This window comes from Thalassophryne amazonica, chromosome 4 (genome assembly GCF_902500255.1).
Source record: "Thalassophryne amazonica chromosome 4, fThaAma1.1, whole genome shotgun sequence".
Classification (NCBI taxonomy): domain Eukaryota; kingdom Metazoa; phylum Chordata; class Actinopteri; order Batrachoidiformes; family Batrachoididae; genus Thalassophryne; species Thalassophryne amazonica.
In genome coordinates, this window is record NC_047106.1 from 1,238,262 (window position 1) to 1,265,412 (window position 27,151).

The following is a 27,151-nucleotide window of genomic DNA, read 5'->3' on the forward strand; positions in this document are numbered from 1 at the left end:
AGGAAGAAACCTCCAGCAGAACCAGGCTCAGGGAGGGGCAGTCTTCTGCTGGGACTGGTTGGGGCTGAGGGAGAGAACCAGGAAAAAGACATGCTGTGGAGGGGAGCAGAGATCGATCACTAATGATTAAATGCAGAGTGGTGCATACAGAGCAAAAAGAGAAAGAAACAGTGCATCATGGGAACCCCCCAGCAGTCTACGTCTATAGCAGCATAACTAAGGGATGGTTCAGGGTCACCTGATCCAGCCCTAACTATAAGCTTTAGCGAAAAGGAAAGTTTTAAGCCTAATCTTAAAAGTAGAGAGGGTGTCTGTCTCCCTGATCTGAATTGGGAGCTGGTTCCACAGGAGAGGAGCCTGAAAGCTGAAGGCTCTGCCTCCCATTCTACTCTTACAAACCCTAGGAACTACAAGTAAGCCTGCAGTCTGAGAGCGAAGCGCTCTATTGGGGTGATATGGTACTACGAGGTCCCTAAGATAAGATGGGACCTGATTATTCAAAACCTTATAAGCAAGAAGAAGAATTTTAAATTCTATTCTAGAATTAACAGGAAGCCAATGAAGAGAGGCCAATATGGGTGAGATATGCTCTCTCCTTCTAGTCCCTGTCAGCACTCTAGCTGCAGCATTTTGAATTAACTGAAGGCTTTTTAGGGAACTTTTAGGACAACCTGATAATAATGAATTACAATAGTCCAGCCTAGAGGAAATAAATGCATGAATTAGTTTTTCAGCATCACTCTGAGACAAGACCTTTCTGATTTTAGAGATATTGCGTAAATGCAAAAAAGCAGTCCTACATATTTGTTTAATATGCGCTTTGAATGACATATCCTGATCAAAAATGACTCCAAGATTTCTCACAGTATTACTAGAGGTCAGGGTAATGCCATCCAGAGTAAGGATCTGGTTAGACACCATGTTTCTAAGATTTGTGGGGCCAAGTACAATAACTTCAGTTTTATCTGAGTTTAAAAGCAGGAAATTAGAGGTCATCCATGTCTTTATGTCTGTAAGACAATCCTGCAGTTTAGCTAATTGGTGTGTGTCCTCTGGCTTCATGGATAGATAAAGCTGGGTATCATCTGCGTAACAATGAAAATTTAAGCAATACCGTCTAATAATACTGCCTAAGGGAAGCATATATAAAGTGAATAAAATTGGTCCTAGCACAGAACCTTGTGGAACTCCATAATTAACTTTAGTCTGTGAAGAAGATTCCCCATTTACATGAACAAATTGTAATCTATTAGACAAATATGATTCAAACCACCGCAGCGCAGTGCCTTTAATACCTATGGCATGCTCTAATCTCTGTAATAAAATTTTATGGTCAACAGTATCAAAAGCAGCACTGAGGTCTAACAGAACAAGCACAGAGATGTGTCCACTGTCCGAGGCCATAAGAAGATCATTTGTAACCTTCACTAATGCTGTTTCTGTACTATGATGAATTCTAAAACCTGACTGAACCTCTTCAAATAGACCATTCCTCTGCAGATGATCAGTTAGCTGTTTTACAACTACCCTTTCAAGAATTTTTGAGAGAAAAGGAAGGTTGGAGATTGGCCTATAATTAGCTAAAATAGCTGGGTCAAGTGATGGCTTTTTAAGTAATGGTTTAATTACTGCCACCTTAAAAGCCTGTGGTACATAGCCAACTAACAAAGATAGATTGATCATATTTAAGATCGAAGCATTAAATAATGGTAGGGCTTCCTTGAGCAGCCTGGTAGGAATGGGGTCTAATAAACATGTTGATGGTTTGGATGAAGTAACTAATGAAAATAACTCAGACAGAACAATCGGAGAGAAAGAGTCTAACCAAATACCGGCATCACTGAAAGCAGCCAAAGATAACGATACGTCTTTGGGATGGTTATGAGTAATTTTTTCTCTAATAGTTAAAATTTTGTTAGCAAAGAAAGTCATGAAGTCATTACTAGTTAAAGTTAATGGAATACTCAGCTCAATAGAGCTCTGACTCTTTGTCAGCCTGGCTACAGTGCTGAAAAGAAACCTGGGGTTGTTCTTATTTTCTTCAATTAGTGATGAGTAGAAAGATGTCCTAGCTTTACGGAGGGCTTTTTTATAGAGCAACAGACTCTTTTTCCAGGCTAAGTGAAGATCTTCTAAATTAGTGAGACGCCATTTCCTCTCCAACTTACGGGTTATCTGCTTTAAGCTACGAGTTTGTGAGTTATACCACGGAGTCAGACACTTCTGATTTAAAGCTCTCTTTTTCAGAGGAGCTACAGCATCCAAAGTTGTCTTCAATGAGGATGTAAAACTATTGACGAGATACTCTATCTCCCTTACAGAGTTTAGGTAGCTACTCTGCACTGTGTTGTTATATGGCATTAGAGAACATAAAGAAGGAATCATATCCTTAAACCTAGTTACAGCGCTTTCTGAAAGACTTCTAGTGTAATGAAACTTATTCCCCACTGCTGGGTAGTCCATCAGAGTAAATGTAAATGTTATTAAAAAATGATCAGACAGAAGGGAGTTTTCAGGGAATACTGTTAAGTCTTCTATTTCCATACCATAAGTCAGAACAAGATCTAAGATATGATTAAAGTGGTGGGTGGACTCATTTACTTTTTGAGCAAAGCCAATAGAGTCTAATAATAGATTAAATGCAGTGTTGAGGCTGTCATTCTCAGCATCTGTGTGGATGTTAAAATCGCCCACTATAATTATCTTATCTGAGCTAAGCACTAAGTCAGACAAAAGGTCTGAAAATTCACAGAGAAACTCACAGTAACGACCAGGTGGACGATAGATAATAACAAATAAAACTGGTTTTTGGGACTTCCAATTTGGATGGACAAGACTAAGAGACAAGCTTTCAAATGAATTAAAGCTCTGTCTGGGTTTTTGATTAATTAATAAGCTGGAATGGAAGATTGCTGCTAATCCACCGCCCCGGCCCGTGCTACGAGCATTCTGACAGTTAGTGTGACTCGGGGGTGTTGACTCATTTAAACTAACATATTCATCCTGCTGTAACCAGGTTTCTGTTAGGCAGAATAAATCAATATGTTGATCAATTATTATATCATTTACCAACAGGGACTTAGAAGAGAGAGACCTAATGTTTAATAGACCACATTTAACTGTTTTAGTCTGTGGTGCAGTTGAAGGTGCTATATTATTTTTTCTTTTTGAATTTTTATGCTTAAATAGATTTTTGCTGGTTATTGGTAGTCTGGGAGCAGGCACCGTCTCTACGGGGATGGGGTAATGAGGGGATGGCAGGGGGAGAGAAGCTGCAGAGAGGTGTATAAGACCACAGCTCTGCCTCCTGGTCCCAACCCTGGATAGTCACGGTTTGGAGGATTTAATAAAATTGGCCAGATTTCTAGAAATGAGAGCTGCTCCATCCAAAGTGGGATGGATGCCGTCTCTCCTAACAAGACCAGGTTTTCCCCAGAAGCTTTGCCAATTATCTATGAAGCCCACCTCATTTTTTGGACACCACTCAGACAGCCAGCAATTCAAGGAGAACATGCGGCTAAACATGTCACTCCCGGTCTGATTGGGGAGGGGCCCAGAGAAAACTACAGAGTCCGACATTGTTTTTGCAAAGTTACACACCGATTTAATGTTAATTTTAGTGACCTCCGATTGGCGTAACCGAGTGTCATTACTGCCGACGTGAATTACAATCTTACCAAATTTACGCTTAGCCTTAGCCAGCAGTTTCAAATTTCCTTCAATGTCGCCTGCTCTGGCCCCCGGAAGACAATTGACTATGGTTGCTGGTGTCGCTAACTTCACATTTCTCAAAACAGAGTCGCCAATAACCAGAGTTTGATCCTCGGCGGGTGTGTCGTCGAGTGGGGAAAAACGGTTAGAGATGTGAACGGGTTGGCGGTGTACACGGGGCTTCTGTTTAGGGCTACGCTTCCTCCTCACAGTCACCCAGTCAGCCTGCTTTCCCGGCTGCTCGGGATCTGCCAGGGGGGAACTAACGGCGGCTAAGCTACCTTGGTCTGCACCGACTACAGGGGCCTGGCTAGCTGTAGAATTTTCCACGGTGCGGAGCCGAGTCTCCAATTCGCCCAGCCTGGCCTCCAAAGCTACGAATAAGCTACACTTATTACAAGTACCATTACTGCTAAAGGAGGCCGAGGAATAACTAAACATTTCACACCCAGAGCAGAAAAGTGCGGGAGAGACAGGAGAAGCCGCCATGCTAAATCGGCTAAGAGCTAGTAGCTACGCTAAGCTAGCGGATTCCTAAAAACACGCAAAGTGAATAATGTGTAAATAATTTAGAGGTGATTCAGTAGAAGGAGTGCTTTAGTTAAGGCACGTAAAGATTACACTGGGAAACAAATCGTAATCTAGATAACTAGATCAATCTAACTGCGCAGATTAAACAGCTAACAGATACAGAAAAACACCGCTGTGCTCCGGAACAGGAAGTGATACAATACCGCAGTGAGAGCCAACCACCAGTAGAGGCAAGCCTCTACTGGTGTCTATACTTCTCTGTCATAGACATCAGTAATGCATTTTTCTCAGTACCTGTTCATCCAGACTCTCAATTTTGGTTTGCTTTTACATTCAAAGGGAAAAGATATACATATACAAGACTCCCTCAAGGTTTTGCTGACAGTCCGACCATTTTTACACAAGCAATAAATTGTTGCTTATCTTCATTTACTCCACCAGAAGATTCACAAATCTTGGTGTATGTAGATGACATTTTGGTGGCAGGAAAGACAAAAGACAGCTGTACAAAATGTACTATGATGCTTTTGCAACATTTGGCAGAAACAGGAAGTAAAATTAAAAAGCAAAAGTTGCAGTTTGTGCAACCACAAGTGACTTATTTAGGCCACGTCCTATCAGCTGAAGGGAAACGAATACAAGACGATCGAAAGCACGCTATTCTCAAAGCGCCTAAACCGTCAACAAAAAAGGAAACGATGACTTTCTTAGGTATCTGTAATTATTGCAGAGCCTGGATTCCATGTTATGCAGAGAAGGTGCAGAAATTGCAGGATTTAATACATTCTATACCAACGGCTATGAGTGACAAAATACAGTGGAATAAAGAAGCTGAAGAACAGTTTACAGCTCTTAAACAAGAACTTGTGAGTTCCACAGTATTATCTCTGCCCAATTATGCCAAGCCATTCACTCTCATGGTGGACACAAAACAGGGATTCATGTGTGCAGCTACAACAACATGGTAATAAAAATAAACCAGTCAGCTATTATTCCAAACGTTTGGATCCAGTGGCACAGGGCCTACCTCCCTGTGTCCAAGCAGTATGCGGAGTGGCAATGGCAGTGGAAATTACAGTGGATGTTATTTTGTTCCACCCATTGACTGTTAAAGTACCACACACAGTCAGTGTGTTACTCCTGCAAACAAAGATGACATTCTTATCACCTGCTAGACAGATAGCTTATACAGCAATGCTACTGTCTCAGCCACATATTACCATTGAAAGATGCAACACCTTGAATCCCGCCACGCTCCTACCTACTGAGACAGATGGTGAACCGCACGATTGTTTGGCAGACACAGAGAAACAACAATTACCTCGACCAGACTTAACAGACAAACCATTTACAGATGGACTACATTACTTTGTGGATGGCTCATGTTTCAAAGATCAGAAAGGACAGACATTAACAGGCTATGCTGTTGTTCAGTTACCAAATACTGTTATTGAAGCAAAACAGATTGATCATTTTAAATCAGCCCAAGCTGCAGAACTCATTGCATTAACCAGAGCTTGTATCTTGGCTAAAGGACAGAAACTGACAATCTATACAGATAGTCAATATGCATTTTCAACAATTTGGTTCTTTGCAAAACAATGGCAACAAAGAGGTATGATAACCTCTACAGGGAAACCAGTGACACATGCAGGCTTACTCACAAATTTGCTAGAAGCAGTGACATTACCATCACACCTGGCATTATGTAAATGCGCAGCCCACACCAGAGGTACAGATTTTGTCTCCAGAGGAAACTGCCTGGCAGACAAAATAGCAAAGAAGCAGCAGCTGGTCGATATGGCACTTCTTCTATTTACACAGCTCAGACAGACAAAGAACCATTAATAGATTCGGACCCTTTTATTGGATATGCAAAAACAAGCACCAACACAGGAACGAATCTGTGGTTGAAAAATGGGGCAACCCCAAACCCCAAAGGACTTTATTGTGTACATAACAACCCATCCTACATAAAGCTTATTCAAAGCAGCTGCAATTGCAACACATGGTCAACACATGTGTCGACAGGGGGGATGGTATATATGGTAACCACACTTTACTACCTATGGATTTAATTTATACTCAAAAAATTTTTGTAAAGTCTGTGTTACCTGGATTGAAACAACACCACAGGGAAGTATAAGACCCCGGGAGAGGGGCAATTCCCAAAACCACAGTATCCTTTTCAATTGTTCATATGGACTTTATTGAACTAAATCGATGTGGACCTTATCAATTAATACTGTCTAGTATTAATTGATGCTTTTCAAAATGGGTAGAAATTGTTCCATCACAAAAAGCAGATGCTTTAACAGTAGCAAAAGCACTGTGTAAGACAATTAAGTTCCGTATTATGGAATACCAGAGACATTGTACAGTGATAATGGAACACATTTGTAAATGAAGTTGTACAAAGAGTATCAGAAACACATGAAAATTAAGTTAAAACATCATTGTGCTTACCACCCACAAAGTGCAGGATAGAGAAAAGGACAAATGGCACAATAAAAACAAGATTAAGGAAAATGTATGGAAGAGACAAAACGAACCTGGATTGAATGTTTGGACCTAGTAAAATTGTATATGAGAATAACACCACACCATCAGGTTTAACACCATTGGAGATACTTTATGGACGACCATATCATCTACCAATTTTTGACATGGATACTAAAAACAGCAGATAGGAACAAACATTAGCAGATTTTATGAAAAAAGACATTAACACAGTGTTGCCGGTGGCCACCATACATAGGAAATAAAAATGGTTGTCGCTGAGCGCAAGCGGACACGATGAAAAGCGTACCGCATTCGTATGCTTTCCATATAGTCCAGGATGCCCGATCAAGTCCTTTTTTCTAACCCTAACCCGTTTTTCTAACCCATCCCAAAGTACCAGCAGTGAGACCTCTCCATGATCATTTTCCTCAGAATATCTCTTAATTTCATACTCTATTTCCTCCTTCACGTTACCTTTCATTATACTATTATTAAGACTCCAAGAGTGTTTGTTTACTTCTGGGGTCAATAATAAGGTCGAGTACATAGGACTATGATCAGAAAAGTCCATCACCCCGACTTTACAGTTCCCCACTTGTGCCTATCTTTTTGTACATCAAAAGACAGTCAATTCTTGAATAGTTGTTGTGAGGTGATGATAGGGATGATAAAAGTATAACCCTTCATAGATGGGTTTATTTCTCTCCATATATCAGTGATCCCCAGTTCTCCCCATCATATCTTTAATTTTTTTTACTATTACATTTTTGGAGGTGCTTGTGAGGCTGTATCCAGTTGGGGGTCTAACCTCTGATTTAAATCCCCACTTGCAATTAAAATCCTTCTCCTTCCAGTGTAATCATGTCGAACAAATGCTGTAAAAAAGTCCATTAGAGCCTGGAGGTGCAAATATACTCACAAGCAAATTAATATTCCCTCTAATCTCCCTGTAACCCAAACATACGTTCCCTCTTTATCACTAAAAAACTGATAATTTCTGAAACTGAACTTTGCCAGATATTAAAATTGCTGCCCTCTTCTGTGACCAGATTTATATGATGATATACCTTAGTATATCCATTTCTTTTTAATTTATCATTTTCATTTTCCATCAGGTAAGTTTCCTGCAAAAACACAATAACAGCACCTTCTTTACTTATTTTCCTTAAGATTTTGTTCCTTTTTACTGGATGAAGAAGACTATTGACATTGTTTTATATTATTTTGATGAGATTATTGTGAAAGTCATTTTAACAGTTTATATTTATCTTCCCTGACCTAAACTAAGCATTTTAAAATTCCCAACTTCACAATGCTACCAGAACCACAAAGAACAAACAACGCGTAACACAAAACAAATTCCACAATTTAACACTAAATGTAAAAACAATTGAATTTCCATTAATGAGGTCTTTTTCGTGACCCTTACTGAGCCCGAGAAAGTCTCCGAGGTATATCCTCCACAGTGAAACCGCCAGAGGGCCCCCACTGAATATGATACACGATGCAGGCGCCACTGGCAGCATTCAACGTAAACAGTCCCGACAGTTTAACTCCTGAATGGAAAACACACAATCCTGCCTCCTATAAACTCGGTTTATTTTCACAGAGGAGGAACTGGTGGAAATATTGAACTCCAGGATGCCAAAAACACTAAGAAGGTAGACAAGCACGCTACTGACGTTTTAGAAGCATTCATATGCTGTTCACAACAAAATAAATTGATCTAATTTACCTGACTCTTTGTTGTTTGCTTAATTTTGGAGGGGGTGGGGGTGGGGGGGGAGAACATAACAATTGATGGATGGCAAATCGTCCAACATAGAGAAATATTGGATGAATCAAATCAAATCAAATCAAACAATTTTATTTATATAGCGCCAAATCACAACAAACAGTTGCCCCAAGGCGCTTTATATTGTAAGGCAAGGCCATACAATAATTACGGAAAAAACCCCAACGGTCAAAACGACCCCCTGTGAGCAAGCACTGGCGACAGTGGGAAGGAAAAACTCCCTTTTAACAGGAAGAAACCTCCAGCAGAACCAGGCCCAGGGAGGGGCAGTCTTCTGCTGGGACTGGTTGGGGCTGAGGGAGAGAATCAGGAAAAAGACATGCTTGTGGAAGAGAGCAGAGATCAATCACTAATGATTAAATGCAGAGTGTTGCATACAGAGCAAAAGAGAAAGAAACACTCAGTGCATCATGGGAACCCCCCAGCAGTCTAAGTCTATAGCAGCATAACTAAGGGATGGTTCAGGGTCACCTGATCCAGCCCTAACTATAAGCTTTAGCAAAAAGGAAAGTTTTAAGCCTAATCTTAAAAGTAGAGAGGGTGTCTGTCTCCCTGATCTGAATTGGGAGCTGGTTCCACAGGAGAGGAGCCTGAAAGCTGAAGGCTCTGCCTCCCATTCTACTCTTACAAACCCTAGGAACTACAAGCCTGCAGTCTGAGAGCGAAGCGCTCTATTGGGGTGATATGGTACTATGAGGTCCCTAAGATAAGATGGGACCTGATTATTCAAAACCTTATAAGTAAGAAGAATATTTTAAATTCTATTCTAGATCATTCACTTAAGTTTACAATTTTTGCTGCTGTGTTTAGTGGAACAACAACCTTATATATGACGCCGGCAATGCATCAACTCCTCAGCTAAGACTGAACTCAAAGCTAGACTGCCTGATGTCTTAGCTTCACATTTGGCAAATACCCAATCAGTAGACAGTCTTGTGGATAGTTTAAACTCAGTGATCAAAACTACACTCAACATGATTGCGCCACCTTTGTTAAAACTACTCCCCCCCTCTCCAAAACACAGTCACCTCGGTTCAATGATTACCTGCGTGACCTCAAGCATAAGGCTCGAGGTCTAGAACTGAAATGGCGTCGTTCAAAATTAGAAGTATTCCACCTTGAGTGGCGTGATGCTATCTTAGACTATAAGCATGCATTATTGGCTACAAAGCGGACTTACTACTCTGATTTGATCAACAAAAACAAGCATAACTCAAAGTTCTTGTTCGACACAGTGGCAACACTTTTGCATGGACAACCACCTGTAGTTCGCACTCCTTTTACAGCACAAGATTTCCTGGATTAGTTTGAGAAGAAAATAGAAGACAGTAGGTTGAACATATCCCAGCATGCCTTAACCCAGCCACTACACTACTGAGGGGGACGCCATTACTGAGGTATTACCTAGATTTACAGAATTTGATAGTATCTCACTAGACATGCTGACAAAACTTGTAATGTCAACAAAAAGCACAACCTGTTTATTTGATCCTATACCACAAACTGTTTAAGGACCTGTGGTCCACTCTTGGGCCGACTGTGCTGGAGATTATTAATCTTTCTTTAACTTCTGGATCGTTCCTAAATGTTTCAAATCTGCAGTACTTAAGAAACCTAATCTTGACCCTAGTGTATTGAAAAATCAGCCAATATCAATCTATCATTTGCTCTAAAATTCTGGAAAAAAGTGGTTTCACGGCAGCTTGTGGATTATCTTACTGAGCATAATCTCTTTGAGCTGCTGCAGTCTGCTTTTAGAAAATATCATTCAACATAGACGGCTCTCACTAAAGTAGTGAATGATCTTCTGCTTGCAATGGACTCAGACACCACTATGGTTCTGTTGCTGTTAGATCTCAGTGCTGCATTTGATACAGTGGATCATCATATTCTACTTGATAGGCTGGAAAATCATTTTGGGATTACTGGGAGTGCCCTTGCATGGTTGACATCATACTTGACCAGTCGTTCTCACTGTGTTTTGTACAGTAACACTACCTCTGATCTTAGTGACATGAAATTTTGGGTTCCACAGGGGTCTGTCTTAGTCCCCCTGCTTTTCTCCCTTATATAGCAACCCTTGCGCACATATTCCAGTGTTTTGGGATTACCTTTCACTGCTATGCTGATGATACTCAGTTATACATGCCGATAACTGCTGGTAATCTCATCCACATAAAATCCTTAGGAGATTGCCTTGCATCAGTGAGAATCTGGATGTTTAGAAGCTTCCTACTTTTAAACTCTGATAAGACTGAAATGATGGATCTTGGTCCAGTGAGACATCGGCATCAATTTGACCAGTTAACGCTTATCTTAGGCTCGTGTGTCATACATCACACTGACAAAGTGAGGAACCTTGGGGTAATTTTTGATCCTTTGTTGTCCTTTGACCTCCACATTAGAAATATTAGGAGGACTGCTTTCTTCCACCTGTGAAATATAGCAAAGATTCGCCCCATCCTGTCTATGGCTGAAGCTGAGACCCTGATCCATATGTTTATCTCTTCTAGATTGGACTACTGCAATGTTCTATTTTCTGGTTTACCACAGTCCAGCATTAGGGCTCTCAAATTGGTTCAGAATGCTGCAGCCAGACGTTTGACACAAAGCAGAAAGTTCAACGACATTACACCCATTTTGGCATCTCTTCACTGGCTTCCTGTCCCAGTGAGATCAGATTTTAAGGTTCTGGCTTCTAGTTTATAAATTGTTCACAGACTGGCATGTCCCTACCTAGCTGACCTAAACCTTACGTACCAGCCCAGGCTTTACGTTCTCATGGTGCAGGACTACTTTGTGTCCATAGGGTGAATAAGAACTCTGCAGTGTCATAGAGCTTTCTCTTATCATGCCCCTGTTCTGTGGACTGGTCTCCCTGGATTAAAGACCTTGCCCAAGGGCCCTTAGTGATTTTCACTAAGGCATTAAGCCCAACGCCTTAACCACTAGACCATCACCTCCCCTTCTACGCTTTTACTCTTAATTCATTTTATTAGTAAACGAAGCGGGCCGCGGCCTCAACTTTACCTAAATTCTGGGTCTTTTAGTGAAGTTTAGGGCTAGTGGCCGACGATCACCTTAGTATTTCTTCTGTTTTTCTTGTTGTTTAATGCTGACAAATTATACTGTATTTCTTGTCTTTCTGATGCCTGTGTTGTGGGGTGGGGTGTTTGGCTGGCTTTGTTTTTCTTTTCTGTTTCTCCCAGCAGGTGGTATGCGTTCAGGACTGAGTGGCTGACGTGTGGCTGAGTATTAGGACCTCACCCTGAACACCTGAGGCTTGTTATCACATGCAGGTCATCAGGGCTCACAGCTGTGGTGTATCTGTCTTGATCAGAGATTGCTGCATTTAAACCTTGAATGCACAGTATGTGATTGCCAGAGACTCGACCTTGTGAGCAGACGTGTGAGATTGACGTCAGGAGAACAATCTCACCATTACGGACGCAGAGACCGCTCCAGGTTTGACGCCACAGTCTGTGAAGGAGGATTGGGTGAGGTCTCACGCTCTTCAGCACACTTCCTGAGGTAAATTGGTTTTGGTGACTTTTATGAAGTAATGACAGTGGATTGGGTGTCCCTCACACCTTGTTATATTGAGCTGTTACGCTATGCTAATCGCCTAATCAGCTTCTGCTGCAGTGGAGATTTGAACTGAGTTGTTCCGTGCCTGCAGGGTGAGAAGCTGAGTTATATTAAAACCAGGAAGTGTTTGCTGATTGTGTGCACCTTTGAGCTGTGTCTCTCTGTGTGGAGTTGGACTCACCTCATGTTTTCTTTCTTCACAGACTCGGTTTGTTGCGGCCGCCTGGGGGGTGTCGGCGGGGTCCCTGGGTCCGAACTGCTGTGGCTCCGGACCGTTTGCACTGCTGAGAGCGCGCCGTTTCCAACTCACCAGACCGTGGACTTTTTGGGTTGTTTATAAATCCACTCACTATTATGTTTATTAAATTCTGTTACCTTTTGATCCGTGCTCTGCTTATTTTATGCTGGGTCCTGTCAAATGCTGGGTCGGTGCTCCGACCGCGTCCGACACATAACAGCCTGATTCTGTTTTTTCTCTCTGTTTAAGGTGCAGCTCCATCCAGAGATGGGTGTGGTATTTGTGCTGGAGACCCTCCTGTCCTGTGCACCAACAGCATTTCCTGTATATTCGTTTAGTAAATTGCTCTCTCATTTATGTCTGTAGGTTTCTTCCTCAGAGGGAGTTTTTCTTTACCACTGCTGCTCTGGGGATTAGCAAGGCTGGAGCTTACTTGTGTGAAGCGCCTTGAGGCAACTCTGTTGTGATTTGGTGTTATATAAATAAAAATAAATTGAAATGAAAATTCAAAAGAACGAAGTCCCTGGAACAGATCCTTCTCTACCCTGCAAAAATCACTTTACTTCTTATTATACTGACAGTATGATAATAAGCAAACAATACTTTTATATCAGTTTTTGAACACCCAGTATGATAGCAATAGTTTGCTGTAATGAACATTTTACTTGTAATTCAAGTTTTATCTATTTGTATTCATATAACTATATTCTGCTAGTACTAATGTAATCATAAAATATTAATTTGGTGTATTACTCTAATCTGATGTTTGACCTAATTTAGGTGACATTTGACCTCAAGCCAAACCCTGAAGGTCAAGGTCAATCGCTTATCCCAGGTAATGGGCAAGGCCAATGACTGTGTTCATGGCAAATTTGTAGGCAAAATTTCAAAAATTGCGACGAGGAAAGTTGTTTAATTGAATTTATTGTTTGACCTTCCTGTGACATTGACATTTGACCTTGATCTTGATCCTTTTGTGTACAGAAAGGTACCTTACTAGGGCTGCTATATGTGAAGTTGCAAGAGTCAATGTAAACTGTGAGCAGCGCAGCGAGTTAAAGGTGAAAATGCAATGATTACAAACATACATACTGACAAACATCCTGCCAAAACAAAGATTTGGCAAGATATTGGGGGGAGATATCCTAGGACAACTTCACTTACCCACAAGGGGGAAGTTAAACTGTTACACCACTTTTTCTGCTTGGTGAGCCGTGTTGTTCTCACTCTGGCCCTGGGCCTGGCCCTAAAGCATAAGCCTAGCCCTAACTCCCTACACCTAACCCTAACCCTGGGTGTACAAGGACCACCTGGTGAGCTGGGTTGGTCTCACCCTGACCCTGTGCTTGGGCCTGGGCCTGTCCCTGGGCCTGGCCTTAAGCATAAGCCTCGGCCTGTCCCTAAACCTAACCCCAACCCTTGGTGTAACAGGGCCAGCATGGTGTGCCAATTTTTCAGCCTGGTGAGCCGGGCTGGTCTCACCCTGGCCCAGGGCATGGCCCTAACCATAAGCCGAGCTCTGTGCCTATACCTAACCACAACCCTGGGTGTACGTGGACCACCTGGTGAGCCAGGTTGGGCTCACCCTGGCCCTGGGCTGGCCCTACGCATAAGCCTAGCCCTGTTCCTACTTACTTACTTTCTGCCATATGTCTCTTTGGCATTTAGGGCAACAATAAAGGAACGCCACTCCTGCCTGTCCCAGGTCAACTTCTGAATGGTCCCCCAGGTGTGATGGAAGGTCTTCAGTTTCACCTCCACAGTCTAATGCCAGGTGTTCTTGGGTTGTCCTCACTTCCGTTTCCCCTCTGGTGTCCAGTGAAGGGCTATGCCAGTGATGTTGTCCTGTTCCTGTCGTATGACATGTCTAATCCATCTCCATCGCCTTCGCAAAATGATGGTTCCGATGCTGTCCTGGTTGCAGCGTGCGAGACGTTCTTGGTTAGAGATGCTCTCAGGCCAGAAGATCCGTAGTTTTCTTCTGAGGTTCTTGATGTGGAAGGAGGACAGCTTGTTCAGGTCACTCTCAGTCATCCTCCAGCATTCCGAGCCGTACAGTAGGGTGGCAAGCACGCAGCTCTGGTACAGTCTTAGTTTTGTCTTAGCACTGTATTGGGATGACTTCCATACATCGTTCAACATTCTGAAAACATTTCTGGCCTTACTGAGTTGTTTCTTGATGTCACTGCCTGCTCCGTCGTCGTGTCTTGACAGTGCTCCCAAAGTAGGTGAACTCTTCAGTTGTTGATAGGTCTTCTCTGTTCACTGTGACAGGTGAGGGGTTTTGGATGTTCAATATCATTACTGCCATCTACTTCTGGCTTATCTTCAAGCCTACCTGCTGTGCAAAGGTGTTTAGGCGGGACATCTTCTCCTGCATGTGCTGGTGCGTGTGCGAGACGAGTGCTAGATCGTCGGTGAAGTCTTGGTCTTCAAGGTGTGAGAATAGGGTCCATCTGATGCCCTGCACTTGGTTCGCTGTCGTCTGCCTCATCACCCAGTCAATTGTCAGGGTGAAGAGCAACGCCAACATGCAGCAGCCTTGTCTGACGCTGGCTTTCATGCTGAAGCTGGTCTTGCTGATTCCTACCCTGCCTATAAAGTTCTGGTAGAAGCTCATGATGACGAAGACAATCTCTTGTGGTATTCCATACACTCTGAGGATGCGCCATAGACACTCTTGGTGTATACTGTCGAAGGCTTTGTCAAAATCTTACAAAGTTGATGTACAGCGGTCTCTGCCATTCTGTGCACTGTTCTATGATGTTGCGCAGGGTGAAGATCTGGTACGTGCATCCTTTTCCTGGTCGAAAACCTGCCTGTTCCTTTTTGAGAATTTGGTCCACTGCTTCTGTGAGTTGCTTGATGATGATCTTTGCCGAATTCTTGCTTGAACAGACAGTAGGGTGATTCCTTTCCAATTAGTACAATTGTTCAGGGCTTCCTTCTTTGGGATTTTTACAATTACACCTTCTGTCCAATCTTCTGGTAGTTGTTTTTCCTCCTGGGTTGTCTCACCCTGGCCCTGGGCCTGGCCCTAAGCATAAGCCTAGCCCTGTCCCTACACCTAAGCCAAACCCTGGGTGTACAGGGACCACCTGGTGAGCTGGGTTGGTCTCACCCTGGCCCTGGGTGTACAGGGATCACCTGGTGAGCTGGGATGGTCTCAACCTGGCCCTGGCCCTAACCGTAAGCCTAGCCCTGTCCCTAAACCTAACCCCAACCCAGGGCGTACCAGGGCCTGCCTGGTGTGCCCGTTTTTCCACCTAGTGAGCCATGTTGTTCTCACTCTGGCCTTGGCCCTAAGCATAAGCCTAGCCCTTTCCCTAAACCTCACCTCCACCCTGGGTGTACCAGGGCCCGCCTGTTGTGCCAGTTTTTCCACCTGGTTAGCCGGGTTGGTCTCACCCTGGCCCTGGACCTGGCCCTAAGCATAAGCGTAGCCCTGTCCCTAAACCTAACCCCAACCCTTTGTGTACAGGGCCCACCTGGTGTGCCGGCTTTTCTACCTGGTGAACCGTGTTCTTCTCACTCAAGTTCAATGTAAGTACTTAATATAATTGTAAATACATTAAAATTGCATGCATGAAAAAAGAAAGTGAAAACACTTACTATTTCCATTGTGGTCCATTTAAAAATCAAATGACAAAGTAGAAGTAATAATAATAAAATAAAGTATCAATAATACTGATAATAATAATAAAAATAATGATAATATTAATGTGTGTGTATATGATAACACCCCCCCTAAATAATTTCTGAATACATTAGGACAGTAACTTAACATAAAATCATTACGTAGATCAAGTGTGCTACTGACTCGCTATAACTGACTCTCCTTCCTCTCCGTTTTTCTTATGTCTCCTCTGCTTAAGACACACTTAGGCTTTTTGAAAGTCCTCTGCCCTCCTCTTACCAGTTTGGCACCTTAGGAGCTCTCTTTAGGCCTAAGGTGCTTTGTGGACAAGTTTCATCTTACCAAGGGAAATGTCTAAGAATTTGAGAAATTCTAAGATATTTCTTAGAATAACGTCACTAGGAGCTATTTTTTAGCCCAGAGATCTGACTCTTATGTTGTTTTATAGTCCGAATCTTGGTGTTAAATTTGTCATCTACACTTCTACAGAGATACAGCTGCTATTTATTTTAGTTTATTAAGATCTTATTGTTCCCAGTGTGATCGATATATATAGGGGGAGGGTATTGACCTAAATCAAGGCCAAAAGTTTTGTAATCTGAAAATAAAAAAAAGATTGAAAAAATAAATTTTGAAACTGAAAATTCAATGTTTGTTCTTGAATTTAAAAGTATTATCAAAATAAAAATAAGTGTAAGATATATATTTTTCAGTTTAAATAATTTTTTGATTCAGCTCTGTAATTATTTTGATCAAATAATTTATTTTCATTCATATTTCTTTTTTTTTCACCTTCAGATCTTTTTTTCACTTTCAGATCTTATTTTTTTCAGTTTCAAACTTTTGGCTCCGTTCTGGCGTGGGAGGGCGTGGTTTCAATTGAGAGGGGCGTGGAATTGTGAGTGACAGCAGAGCAATCAGTCCTCACATGATGTTGCTTTCAGGAAACGTGGGTACAGCCTAAAACAACTACGACCATATATATATATATATATATATATATATATATATATATATATATATATATATATATATATGTATGTATATATATGTATGTATGTATGTATGTATGTATGTATGTATATGTATGTATGTATGTATGTATATATATGTATGTATGTATGTATGTATGTATGTATATGTATGTATGTATGTATGTATGTATATATATATATGTATGTATGTATGTATATATATATGTATGTATGTATGTATGTATATATATGTATGTATGTATGTATGTATATATATGTATGTATGTGTTGTTATCTATCGCCCACCTGGTCGTTACTGTGAGTTTCTCTGTGAATTTTCAGACCTTTTGTCTGACTTAGTGCTTAGCTCAGATAAGATAATTATAGTGGCCGATTTTAACATCCACACAGATGCTGAGAATGACAGCCTCAACACTGCATTTAATCTATTACTAGACTCGATTGGCTTTGCTCAAAATGTAAATGAGTCCACCCACCACTTTAATCATACCTTAGATCTTGTTCTGACTTATGGTATGGAAATTGAAGACTTAACAGTATTCCCTGAAAACCCCCTTCTGTCTGATCATTTCTTAATAACATTTACATTTACTCTGATGGACTACCCAGCAGTGGGGAATACGTTTCATTACAGTAGAAGTCTTTCAGAAAGCGCTGTAACTAGGTTTACGGTTATGATTCCTTCATGTTCTCCAATGCCATATACCAACACAGGGCAGAGTAGCTACCTAAACTCTGTGAGTGAGATAGATTATCTCGTCAATAGTTTTATATCCTCATTGAAGACAACTTTGGATGCTGTAGCTCCTCTGAAAAAGAGAGCCTTAAATCAGTGGTATAACTCACAAACTCGCAGCTTAAAGCAGACAACCCATAAGTTGGAGAGGAAATGGCTTCTCACTAACTTAGAAGATCTTTATTTAGCCTGGAAAAAGAGTCTGTTGCTCTATAAAAAAGCCCTCCGTAAAGCTAGGACATCTTACTACTCATCACTAATTGAAGAAAATAAGAACAACCCCAGGTTTCTTTTCAGCACTGTAGCCAGGCTGACAAAGAGTCAGAGCTCTATTGAGCCGAGTATTCCTTTAACTAGTAATGACTTCATGACTTTCTTTGCTAATAAAATTTGAACTATTAGAGAAAAAAATGACTCATAACAATCCCAAAGACATATCGTTCTCTTTGGCTGCTTTCAGTGATGCCGGTATTTGGTTAGACTCTTTCTCTCCGATTGTTCTGTCTGAGTTATTTTCATTAGTTACTTCCTCCAAACCATCAACATGTCTATTAGACCCCATTCCTACCAGGCTGCTCAAGGAAGCCCTACCATTAATTAATGCTTCGATCTTAAATATGAACAATCTATCTTTATTAGTTGGCTATGTACCACAGGCTTTTAAGGTGGCAGTAATTAAACCATTACTTAAAAAGCCATCACTTATTATTATAGGCCAATCTCCAACCTTCCTTTTCTCTCAAAAATTCTTGAAAGGGTAGTTGTAAAACAGCTAACTGATCATCTGCAGAGGAATGGTCTATTTGAAGAGTTTCAGTCAGCTTTTAGAATTCATCATATTACAGAAACAGCATTAGTGAAGGTTACAAATGATCTTCTTATGGCCTCAGACAGTGGACTCATCTCTGTGCTTGTCCTGTTAGACCTCAGTGCTGCTTTTAATACTGTTGACCATAAAATTTTATTACAGAGATAAGAGCATGCCATAGGTATTAAAGGCACTGTGCTGCGGTGGTTTGAATCATATTTATCTAATAGATTACAATTTGTTCATGTAAATGGGGAGTCTTCTTCACAGACTAAGGTTAATTATGGAGTTCCACAAGGTTCTGTGCTAGGACCAATTTCATTCACTTTATACATGCTTCCCTTAGGCAGTATTATTAGACAGCATTGCTTAAATTTTCATTGTTATGCAGATGATACCCAGCTTTATCTATCCATGAAGCCAGAGGACACACACCAATTAGCTAAACTGCAGGATTGTCTTACAGACATAAAGACATGGATGACCTCTAATTTCCTGCTTTTAAACTCAGATAAAACTGAAGTTATTGTACTTGGCCCCACAAATCTTAGAAACATGGTGTCTAACCAGATCCTTACTCTGGATGGCATTACCCTGACCTCTAGTAATACTGTGAGAAATCTTGGAGTCATTTTTGATCAGGATATGTGTCAAGGATTTTATATAGTTCATGCTTATATTATCATTTATTTTATATAGTTCATGCTTATATTATCATTTATTTTATTTAGTTCATGCTTATATTATCATTTATTTCCTTTTATGACTACGTGTACGTTTCCTCTTTGTGAGAAGAGGAGGTTTTAAAAAGACTTGTCTGCATTCTTCATGATTGAGCAAACTATTTTTCATTTTGCATAAGTGCCTTATCCTGTTTTTGACGAGCCACAAGGCTCATGTCGCAGGAATGGAAGGTTCCAGCCGTCACCTTGCCTTGCTATCTCCCTCATGCAGACATGACTCATGTGTAACCTCTCCCTGACTGTCCTTGTTTGTTTTTTTCTCATGTTGGTGAACTAAATAAAAAGCCGAGCCAGAGGAGTGGATTTTAGGAGAGCCTTGGAGCTGAGCACTTACAAGCTGCTACTGCCTGCTCTCCTCCTCTGCGCAGAGCATAAAATATATTTGTCTCTCTCTGACTGGTTTCTTTACAGTGTCTGTGCTTCTCATTTCTTTAAAACAGGGTGCAAACCCAACATATATATATATATATATATATATATATATATATATATATATATATATATATATATATATATATATATATATATGCATTGTAGAACGAAAACCACAGGATGGATATAATAATGTATTTGGAATATTGAACATTGTCACTTGTGGATAATTTTACCTCGAAAAGGGGCACCACCTATCGCTGCCTGGATTATCTATAACAAGGTTATAATATCATTGATCATTTAGGGTCTGTTGATAGGAAATATTAAAATCAGTCTCAAACTTTCAGGCGTAAGCTCCGCAGGTCAGATCCGACACTCTCTGTAAAACCATACAAAAATCACAGACAACTTCACACATTTAAGATATTTATTTAACTCTGGCAGGAGTTAAATAACAGGACATATCACAGTGAACAATTTAATGATGACGACATTCAGTGAGCAATGATTATATGACATTTAGATAATTTGGTTTCGTAGCGGGAGTTTTAGGAGTTAAAAATGTCCTAAGTTAACAGGGAATTTACTTTGGTATTGATTAACTTGACAGAAAATTAATGATTTTGAATAGAGTTAAATAAGGCCACTCTGTTTCTCTGACAACATAGCCGGTCTTACTTGGACGCAGTGCAGCGGGTCTCCGTGAGGTCTGATGCTGAACGCCGTCTGGTTCAGTCGACACTCCGTCCGCCACAGAGCTTCTTCAGGGACCTTGACAAAGAGGCTCTGCCGGTCCGACCCGCCCGGTTTCGTCAGTTGCGGTGATGATTTCTGTTACTGTGCTGTGATTTCGCGGTGGCGGTTCAAGTCGCTGTTGAACGTTTTAGCTGACCTGGATGTTTTTCTCTGCAGCGCTCTGGAGTCTGGCTCATCAGAGCATGGGCATCTTTATTCTCTATCATAAATCAAAAATTCGTCTTTCGTTGTCATCTTTTGGAAGCTGGGTCAAATCAAAATTCGATGCAAAATAGCTGACTTGAGAAGAAAAATGTTTGTGAAAGGAATTTTGAGTTGAAGAAAGAAAAAGGTTTAATTTGAAAAATCGAAAAAGGAAGTTAAATGCGCCTGCACGTTTAACTTGACAAAAGTTGCAAAGTTATCTCTTGGAAAAAATAATTGCAAAACAAGAAAGGAGTTTTAAGTAGCACATGGCTTTTAAACAAAGGTAAATCTTTTGATGGCCAGGCCGCATCTTTAGACTCAAGAAGCACATGGCACATGATGCAGGAAAGTGAAGAGACAAAGAGAGCGAGAGAAAAGAGCGAATTCCCGGGTGCAGGCTCTTTTAAAGGTTGGAGAGCTGCACCCCCTAGAATTCTAGGTAACGTAGTTTCTGGAGTTACTTTGTCTAGTTTTATATAGATATAAATGAGTGTGGCTGTTGTGTGGGCTGCCAGAAGAGGAGGTACTGCTGGCCCACCACCAGAGGGCGCCCTGCCTGAAGTGCGGGCTTCAGGCACGAGGGGGCGCTGCCGCCTTACAGGAACAGCCGAGGTGACAGCTGTCACTCATCAACTATGACAGCTGTCACCGATCATCTGCACTTCACCCTGGATAAAAGCAGGATGACACCTCCACCACGTCGCCAAGATATCGACTTCTTTGAGAGGTAACTTTCTCTGCCTGCCTCCTCCTGCCGACCCTGTGCAGGATATGAATGTTCCAGTGGTTGTTCAACAACCCCTCCCACCATCCCCTGAAGCATATATAAGCACTCCAGAGCCGTACGGAGGTTGTGTGGAGACGTGCGCGGACTTTCTCATGCAGTGTTCGCTCGTCTTTGCACAACGTCCCGTCATGTACGCGTCAGATGCTAGTAAAGTAGCTCATGTAATTAATCTGCTTCGAGGAGAGGCACGCGCTTGGGCTATGGCGCTTTGGGAGCAAAATTCACGGCTCCTTCATACGTACACTGGGTTTGTGAGGGAGTTCAAAACCGTGTTTGATCACCCTAACAGGGGAGAGACCGCTTCAACTGTGCTGCTGTCAATGAGACAGGGACGCCGGAGTGCAGCCGCTTATGCAGTCGACTTCCGCATCGCGGCTGCGAGGTCCAGCTGGAATAACGCTGCGCTCCGCGCCGCCTTCGTAAACGGACTGTCGTCGGTCCTGAAGGAGCACCTGGTGGCCAAGGATGAACCGCGGGAATTAGATGGGCTTATCGATCTTGTTATACGGTTAGACAGTCGGTTGGAAGAACGCCGTCGGGAACGAGACGAAGGGCGCGGCCGGGCACGCGCCGTCCCTCTTCCTTCCGGGTCCGAAAAAGGTCCGCCCTTCCCACGCTCTCTGGACTCTACGCCCCGTGTGGCTACAGCTCCCCCTGCTGACGAAGCTATGGACACGAGCAGGGCCACATTCAGACCACCGAATAGACAGAGGAGGCTTCCCCGCGGGGCGTGTTTTGTTTGCGGCTCAATTGAGCACCAATTGAGAGATTGCCCCGAACGGTTAAACACCAACGCCCACCCCTAGAAACTGGGCTTAGGGTGGGCCAAGAAATTCACGTGGGACACACACATTTCCACACGGCTCCCAGTTACAATCCTTAGCGGGGATTTAACCCTTCAGGCCCCAGCACTGGTAGACACAGGGTCAGAAGGGAATCTGCTAGACAGCAGATGGGCCAGGGAGGTAGGGCTCCCTCTGGTGGCGCTTCCTTCACCATTGCAGGTGCGAGCACTAGATGGCACCCTACTCCCTTTAATCACACACAGGACGCTACCAGTAACTCTGGTGGTGTCAGGGAATCATCAGGAGGAGATAGAGTTTTTTGTGACCCCCTCTACCTCCCGTGTGATTCTGGGGTTCCCCTGGATGCTAAAACACAATCCCCGGATTGGCCGTCCGGGGTGGTGGTACAGTGGAGCGAGACCTGCCATCGGGTGTGTTTGGGATCCTCGGTCCCTCCCGGTTCCCAGGCTAAGGAGCAGGTCAAAGTTCCCCCCAATCTGTCGGCAGTGCCGGTTGAGTACCACGATCTTGCTGACGTTTTTAGCAAGGATCGGGCACTCACCCTTCCCCCGCACCGTCCGTACGATTGTGCCATCGATTTGATGCCAGGCGTGGAGTTCCCGTCCAGCAGGTTGTACAACCTCTCCCGACCTGAGTGCGAATCGATGGAGACCTACATCCGGGACTCCTTAGCTGCCGGGCTGATCCGTAACTCCACCTCCCCGATGGGAGCAGGTTTCTTTTTTGTGGGCAAGAAAGATGGCGGTTTTCATCCATGCATTGATTACCGGGGGCTGAACGAGATCACGGTTCGCAACCGATACCCGTTGCCTTTGTTGGATTTGGTGTTCACCCCTCTGCATGGAGCCAAAATATTCACAAAGCTGGATCTTAGGAACGCATATCACCTAGTTCGGGTCCGGAAGGGAGACGAATGGAAGACGGCATTCAACACCCCGTTAGGTCATTTTGAGTACCTGGTCATGCCGTTCGGCCTCACTAACGCCCCCGCGACGTTCCAAGCTTTGGTAAATGACGTCTTGCGGGACTTCCTGCACCGATTCGTCTTCGTGTATCTGGACGATATACTCAATTTTTCTCCGGACCCTGAGACCCATGTACGGCATGTACGTCAGGTCCTGCAGCGGTTGTTAGAGAACCGGCTGTTTGTGAAGGGCGAGAAGTGTGAGTTTCACCGCACCTCTTTGTCCTTCCTGGGGTTTATCATCTCCTCCAACTCCGTCGCCCCGGATCTGGCCAAGGTCGCAGCTGTGAGAGACTGGCCCCAACCTACGAGCCATAGGAAGCTGCAACAGTTCCTCGGCTTCGCAAATTTTTACAGAAGGTTCATTAAGGGGTATAGTCAGGTAGTTAGCCCCCTGACAGCCCTGACCTCACCAAAAGTTCCCTTCACCTGGTCGGATCGGTGCGATGCCGCGTTCAGGGAGTTGAAACAGCACTTCTCGACTGCACCTGTCTTGGTGCAGCCCGATCCCAGTCGCCAGTTTGTGGTTGAAGTGGACGCCTCTGACTCAGGGATAGGAGCCGTGCTATCCCAGAGCAGAGAGACCGATAAGGTTCTTCACCCGTGTGCCTATTTCTCCCGCAGGTTGACCCCAGCAGAGCGGAACTATGACGTGGGCAATCGAGAGCTCCTTGCGGTGAAAGAGGCTCTTGAGGAGTGGAGACACCTGCTGGAGGGGGCGTCAGTGCCTTTCACGGTTTTTACTGACCACCGGAACCTGGAGTATATCAGGACCGCCAAGCGACTGAACCCCAGGCAAGCCCGCTGGTCACTGTTCTTCGGCTGTTTTGACTTCCGGATCACCTACCGCCCCGGGACCAAAAACCAGAGGTCGGATGCCCTGTCCCGGGTGCATGAACATGAAGTCAAGACCGACCTGTCGGATCCACCGGAACCCATCGTACCGGAGTCCACTATCGTGGCTACCCTTACCTGGGACGTGGAGAAGACCATCTGGGAGGCCCTGGCACGGAGCCCGGATTCCGGAACAGGGCCGAAAAATAGACTATATGTCCCACCAGAAGCCAGGGCTGCCGTCCTGGACTTCTGTCACGGGTCCAAGCTCTCCTGCCACGCAGGGGTGCGTAGGACCGTGGCAGTGGTCCGGCAGTGCTTCTGGTGGGCGTCTCTGGAGGCTGACGTCCGGGCTTATATCCAGGCCTGCACCACCTGCGCCAGGGGCAAGGCGGACCACCAGAAGGCACAGAGACTCCTTCAGCCGCTTCCTGTGCCTCATCGCCCCTGGTCCCACATCGGTCTGGATTTCGTCACGGGCCTCCCGCCGTCCCGGGGGCACACCACCATCCTCACGATAGTGGACCAGTTCTCCAAGGCGGCCCACTTCGTGGCCCTCCCGAAGCTCCCATCGGCCCAGGAGACAGCGGATCTCCTGGTCCACCATGTCGTCCGTCTGCATGGGATACCAACAGACATCGTCTCGGATCGCGGTCCCCAGTTTTCCTCGCAGGTGTGGAGAAGTTTCTGCCGGGAACTGGGGGCCACCGTGAGCCTCTCGTCTGGATATCACCCTCAGACTAACGGACAGGCTGAACGGGCCAATCAAGAGCTGGAGCAGGCCCTGCGATGTACGACATCTGCACACCCGACGGCTTGGAGTGAACACCTGGCCTGGATCGAGTACGCGCATAACAGCCAAGTGTCCTCTGCCACCGGCCTCTCCCCATTCGAGGTGTGTCTGGGGTACCAGCCCCCTTTGTTTCCTGTGGTGTAGGGAGAGGTCGGTGTGCCCTCGGTCCAGGCCCACCTGCGGAGATGCCGTCGGGTGTGGCGCACCGCCCGTTCGGCCTTGTTGAGGGCCCGGACGAGGGCAAAGGCCCATGCAGACCGTCGACGGTCCCCGGCTCCCGCATATCAGCCCGGGCAGGAGGTATGGCTATCCACACGGGACATACCTCTCCAGGTGGCTTCCCCTAAATTAAAGGACCGCTATATATGGCCATTCCGGATCCTCAAGGTTCTCAGTCCCACCGCAGTGAGGTTCCAACTCCCGGCCTCACTGCGGATCCATCCAGTCTTTCATGTGTCCCAGTTGAAACCGCATCACACCTCACCCCTCTGTACTCCCGGTCCGGCGCCGCCTCCTGCCCGTATCATCGACGGGGAGCCAGCTTGGACAGTACGCCGGCTCTTGGATGTCCGTCGAATGGGCTGGGGCTTCCAATATTTGGTGGACTGGGAGGGGTATGGACCCGAAGAACGCTCCTGGGTGAAGAGGAGCTTCATCCTGGACCCGGCCCTCCTGGTCGATTTTTACCGACGCCACCCGGACAAGCCTGGTCGGGCGCCAGGAGGCGCCCATTGAGGGGGGGGTCCTGTTGTGTGGGCCGCCAGAAGAGGAGATACTGCTGGCCCACCACCAGAGGGCGCCCTGACTGAAGTGCGGGCTTCAGGCACGAGGGGGCGCTGCCGCCTTACAGGAACAGCCAAGGTGATAGCTGTCACTCATCAACTATGACAGCTGTCACCGATCATCTGCACTTCACCCTGGATAAAAGCAGGATGACACCTCCACCACATCGCCGAGATATCGACTTCTTTGAGAGGTAACTTTCTCTGCCTGCGTTGATTGATTCCAAGAGCTATTGTGTTGCAGCTGTCTACTCAGAGGACCGGCGTGGGTCGCGACTGTTTTGTCCTACTTTCCACCAGATAAGTGGTACTCAGACACTGCACGAGTGTGTGTTAGAGGTGGAGGTGGAATTCCCACCGTTATTGTTACGGGGTGTATACACACCCACACTTGACTGTCTTTGTTCTCTGCCAGCAGTACCAGATCCGACACGCTGAGTCGGTGGCCACCTGGGGACTTCGGGACTTGGCGGCTCCAGTATCCTTCGGGTTTGGTGGCGGTGGAAATCGTGTGGTTCCGGTTCATCTCCAGACGGACGTCTCCTATCGTCGAGCCTGCCCACACAACACCTTCATTCATTGACTTGTATCTATTCTATAATCTGCTGTGTGTGGTTGTGACATTCACAACAGTAAAGTGTTCAAATTTAACTCCCTCTATTGTCCGTTCATTTACGCCCCCTGTTGTGGGTCCGTGTCACTACACTTTCCCAACAGGGGCTCCAAAATTCCTGCTTCAAAACCCAAACAAGTCCTGTACAATAAATCTTGTAACTGGTTTACCTGGAATTATATACCACACACACATATAAGAAGAACACACTAAGTAAACGTTCCCCAATAAACAGAGTATAACACATCAAATATAATACTTTCATGCATAAATAGAAAAGAGCCTTTTTTTTTTGTTACAACAATACAATGAAATTTTCTTTTTAAAACGTGGTTACAATTTTAAGTCTGCAGGAGTCGGTCACCTGCCCTTCCCCAAATAGTCCAAGATAGGTCACTCTTGTTCCATGGCTGGATTTTGCATTTATTTGGCAGAAATGTGAAAAGAATAATACTGAGTCAATTTCAACTAAAAAAAACTTTGCAATGATCAGTAGACTGATGGTAATCCTTCAGTGAGTTTTTTTTTTTTCTTTAGTCTAGTTAGGAATACCTCTTTTAGGACTTTTGGTGAAGAAAGTGTCTTTCTGTGGGGATTTTTTATGGTAAGAGGGGAGCTGATACATCTGGTTTAGGGTACTGATAAGAGAATTCACAGCTCCGTGAGGAATGCACTTTGGGGAGTCTTAAATCCTGATTAGTGGTGGGGGGTTTTGACATCAAGCCAAGCTGTGCCTGGCCGGAGCATCTCCGCTTTGACACCTGGAGATATACCAGGCCTTGCTGTATGGAGTTTATCTTTTTCTTTGAGGAAACTTCATGGCCTCTGCTTAATGCAAGCTTAAGATGCTGGTTGTTTGATCACAGCTTTCCGCTACAGCATATATACATATATACATATACACACATACACACACACACACACACACATATATATATATATATATATATATATATATATATATATATATA